Below are 5,627 nucleotides of genomic sequence, written 5' to 3' on the forward strand. Positions count from 1 at the left end.
ACCAATCTTCCGACGGTCATAACTCTCTCATTTTAAATCATTTTTCACCCGTTCTTCGAACGGCATGGACATCCCGGATCCAATTTCATTTCTAAACAGAATTGGCACAAATCAAAGATCCGTAGTCCAAGTTATGTCCCGTCAAAGTATGCCCAAAAACCATATTTTCATTCAAAACTACAAATTGCCATTTTCAAAACAAGCCACTTTCAACTCTTTTCAAAATCAATTAAAACATGCCAATTTCATCCCTTTTCTTTGAAATCAATCAAAGTGTACCAAATTCAACAACAAGCCATCCTCGTGAAACATGGCTTACCTCAAGATTAATTGTATGGGTTTTGTAGAGCTCTCCGCGGTGAACACGTGGCCACAAACGGAGCGGCAATCGGAGCTCTAGATCAAAAGTTATGGTGGTTTGAAGATCAAGTGAGAGATAGAACTTGAGAGAGTGTTCTTCCCTCCATGGCCTCCATTTCAGCGTGTTTAGTGTCTCAAATGAGGAGAGAGAGTGCTGAAAACTAGGGTTTTGGTTTAGTTTAGTTGGGCCAAGGGCCCACTTTGGGTCCGGTTGGCCCGGTTTGGCCCGTTCGATCCAATCTTGGTCCGATTTCTATAAAATTGGTACCGAAATTCTCGTCTCAATTTCCTCTATCATATTAAGCCATAAAAATAACATTTTTGGCTTTCTAGAATAAATTCTCATTTATGGGTTAATTAGTCGTTAATTAACCGGATCTTACAGTCATGGTGTGTGAATGTTTTCCAACTGTAAAGTTTGGGAGGGAAGACATCTAAGACAAAATATGAAGTTTATCCTTATATTTAATAACATCTTTTTACCAAATTTACTTTGGCTTCCTTCTGTTCTTCAGTTTTCATTTTTAGCTTTCTAATAATATTTAGTATAGCTTTTATTTTTATATATAGAAGTTTATTATCTAATATTTTGTATAAATTTTATTTCTATATCTAAAGTTTATTAGTATTAATTGTCTACTATTTTTCAAATAGAAAAATAATTAAAAAAATATAGCTATTAAAATCGACGGCAGCATTGTCGCTTTTTAAATTTAAAAGAGACAATAAACAACAAAATACAGACAAAGAATATGTCAATATCTAAATAATTAAATCGACCACTCTTTTGTCGATTTTATTGATTCAAATATCAACAAAATATTGTCGATTTTATTAAGCATTTGTCGGTATCTAAATAATTAAATCGACGGCTCTTTTGTCGATTTTATTGAATCAAATATTGATAAAAATGTTGTCGATTTTACTAAGAAGGCAAAATTCTCATACTCATATTATAGATGGAAATGTTGTCGATTTTATTAGATTATTATCGACAGCTTAGCAAGCCGTCGATTTTATTAGAATTTTGAAAAATCGACAAGCTTAATAACGACCACTTCCACCGTCAATTTTGCCGTCAATTTTTAATATTATCGACAGCTTGGCCATCAATTTTAACGATGTTTCTTATAGTGTACATGATAAATTTGCAAGCATTTCATAAACAACATTATATGTATTATATATAACATAATAATCTTCATTTGCTTACACATATCCAGAATAATACTTATATTATATTACACATACAAAATATATTTCTTTAAATAAGAAAGAGAAGAAAAATAAATAGAAATTGCAACACATTGAAAAAAAAATATATTTTTCTAACTATTTTAATTTTTTACTACTTAAATTATTGGATAGATTTTACCATATCATATGTTTAAAAGATTTAGACTAAAATCATAAATTCAAAGAATTTGTATAGTGTATACGATGGAAAATTTGTCTCTATAAAAATCTTTTGTGTTAAAATTTTTTGGATTTAAAATTATCTGAAAATATGTTTTACTTTGTTAGTAATACCATAATAATATTTCTCATTACTGTTAATAAGATTATAATAATTATTTTCATTAAACTGACATCTTTTTTAAATCATTACACAGTTCTTCGAAAACAAAAAAAATATTTTCTTAAATTATTACACAATTCTTCAAAAACAAAAAAAATATACAAAATATATTACACAATTCTCTGTATTATAATCATATTTCTTAAAATATACACAGAAACAGGTACATACATAGAAATTTAAATATACGAAACAAAAGGATAAGTTTCGTAAACATCACAATTTCCGAAATCACTTGGCATTACATATCAAAGTAGATTCATTCACAACATATTTTCACAAATTTTCAAGTACTCAATATAACTAAGCAAAGTTTTGACAATTATACATATGTGGATATATATATAGTAATGAAAATAATTATTAGCCATTACACTCATCCATCCTTTTAACATCTTCAACAGTGTTTTCACATTGTCCAAAAGTATTTCGAAGTTCTTTTTCAATAGTGAGAGGCTGATGATTTTCAAATAAGTTGAAACCTTGTGAGGACGTGATTCTTGCATAAAAATTATGGTTAACAACCTACACAGAACACAACAAAGAATAAAAAAAATGCAGAGTCCAAAACTATTAAAAGAAATAGTAAATAAATAAATTAAAAACATTAAAAATAACTATATATATATATAGTTTGCTAACAGATAACAACTAAAAGTCCACGAGGTCAATAATTACCCAACAATTCCAGTTGAGAACAGAAATCGGTAAAACTTGACCCACTAGAGTACTTGAACTTGAGGAAGATTGAACGGTAGCATTGGACTGAAATTGAATTGAATTCTTAAATTCAAATGAAAAATGAGGAATAGAAGGATCCAAATCAAATTTCTAAATTCAACAACAAGAGAATAAATAAGATCAGTAACTCTAACACATTCACAGATGAAAATTACAAACAATCTAGCTTATGGAAGTTGACTTGATTATAAAAAATGTTGCTAACAACTTCTAATAAGTCACATTAATGACTGCTCTTCAAAAAATATTGATTATCCCAAAAGAGAGATATAAACTAATAAATTATGAAATGATTATGGAGAGTGGCATACTCATAATTTTTCACCTATTAAATTTACAATGAGAACTTATTATTTGACCATATCATCCACCCCCATTTTATTCTCCAGCATTTGCTAGTTTCTTCTAAGTTAGTTCTTTTACTGTTCAACTTCTTTGGCTTTAGCTTCTTTTTCTAAATATTGTCTGTTTGAATAACTCAACATTCATTTTAAAGAACATCTTGCAAACATTCATGGTGACTCCATAAACTATGCACATAAGCTAATAAGCATAACATAGAACATAGTACAGAGAGATAACAATTTACCTTGTCATCAATCCCAGCTTCTCTCTGATCATGAAGAATATCCATGAGGGGACTTCTCTTGGCATACTCAAGTACATATTCTACTCTCAGAGTAATTAAATTCATACTTTAACTAACTCTTCAAACTCCCCAAAAATATAGTTTGGAAGAAAATCTGTTACAAATTGATACATTTAGGAAAATTACAAAAAGCAAAGTATGAGTTAAATTAACACACTTTTTCATAAGAATAATCACTATAGTTGGAAATGTAAATTTTTTTCTCCAAATAAAAAATATATTTGGACTCTCACTTTGTTTTTCCTTGTGAATACAAATTTCTTTTATCAAAGAAATCATAAGAACTAAAGTTTTGCTCTTTTAGTTGTTATAACCTCTTGTCCTATCAACTGACTTTGGGATAGTTATGGACTGTTCAAAAAAGTAAATATCTCTAGCTTCAGCATCCTCTTCTTGAGCATTTGCATTAAACAAAATGTACGCTAGATATAATTGACTACAGCTATAAGCAAAATATATTGATTGATTAGTGAAATCATTGAAAAATATTAAATGTTGCATTAAAATATATCAATTGTTATATCTAGATGGATTGATCATTTTCATATCAAGAATTAAGGTAGGTTCAGTATGAAGTAAAAGTATAAAAGGAGAACACTCCACTGAAAGAAAGAAATTGATTCCACCAAGCTGGTATCACAATAGCAAAATTAACAGCATGAAATGACTACTATTTCAGATATAACTTTAAAAATGTGACTACATTAACACATAGACTATTTGTATCATGCATGTACCTATTCAGCTCTTCTTCATCTATGGTATAGTCATGTAAAACCCGAATAGTCCACTCACTTCTGTTTTAGTGATCTTACCGCATCCGATTAATTTTTCTTTAAAAAGATTTCCTAAAAATTAGAGCTTTTCAATTATTTGAAATTTAGCTACAGAATATATATTATTTAAAACTCTATTTTTTATTATGTGTTATTCAATTATACAAAACCATAATAATAGATAGATGATTAGATCTAAATTATCAATTATTGTTAGCAAGCATAATCAGCAATGTTTATCAAGCACACAGCCATATTACCCCACAAGAATATTATTCAAGAAAACAGAAGCCAGAATATTACTAATTATCTTATTCAACCTAACTAACAATACTTGAATCTAGTAAAATTAGGTAAAATTCTTTGCAAGCTTTCAAAATCAATTTGTAACAAAAACCATAAAGTAATAGAAGCACTTAAAAACAATACAAAAAACGTAGTGAACAAAAGCTCCACAACAAATGCTCACATAAAACAAAAAGGACTGAAAGCTAAAATGTAACAAAGCAATTAAGATCTGAAAAGAGCTCTAACAACAGAATAACCACAGAACTGGAAGCTAGTCATTCAACCCTCTTACACCAGATTAACAAATTTCTTAAACTACAACTTGAAGTGTTGCAAGCCTTTTAATTAGAACCCTGCAAGAGTTTTCAAATTTTAGTTTTAATAGTTGAACATTTAATATTATTGTCAAACAGTTCAAAAATTTTAGCAACCATCTTTCACATATCCTTAATGAGCAAATAAACGTTACACAACTAACCTCAAACGGATCACTCTGCAGAATGCCACTTGATAGGTAAATGGAAAGAAATTTCCGAACATCATATCTACTATACCCAAATGTCATTTGGGTAAGGTCATTGGTTCCAAATAAAAGGAACTCAGCTTCATTAGCAATCTACACAAATGGATAATAAAATTAGCTAGTTTAAATATATAATTAAGAGTATAGAAGAGTAGAAATTTTGAGCTCATATATACATTTGCTAATTGGGTTCCAATTAACGTGTAGGAGGCACTTTCCTTTGAAGTGACCCATTACTGCACTCCACTCACACTACAAAAAAATGATATAAAATGGCATTAATATTACGGCGGTTCTATAAAATTGCTATAATATTTGAATATTAGGACGTCTTTGATCGTTGCCGTAATTAATTGGTAGTTAACGGCGATTTTTTTTTTTTGCATTCTAGCGGGTTTAAAACACCATTCTCAACTTGTATAAAATGGTCAACCCTAAATTACCCCTCATTACTATGTTGAAACGCTGCCACTGCGATCTCCTCTGTCACGATCTCTCCTCCGACGACAATTCTTTCCAGCAACGACCTCTTCTTGCAACGTCTTCTCCAATGGCGATCTTCTCCAGTGGCGATATTCTCTTGCGACGATCTCCTCCTGCCAGTGACGTCTCCTCCAGCGATGGTCTCCTCCGGCAACGTCTCCTCCAGCGGCGTCTCCTCCAGCAGCGACCTCCTTCTGCGACGTCTTCTCCAGTGATGGTCTCCTTCGG

This window comes from Arachis ipaensis, chromosome B08 (genome assembly GCF_000816755.2).
Source record: "Arachis ipaensis cultivar K30076 chromosome B08, Araip1.1, whole genome shotgun sequence".
Lineage (NCBI taxonomy): Eukaryota > Viridiplantae > Streptophyta > Magnoliopsida > Fabales > Fabaceae > Arachis > Arachis ipaensis.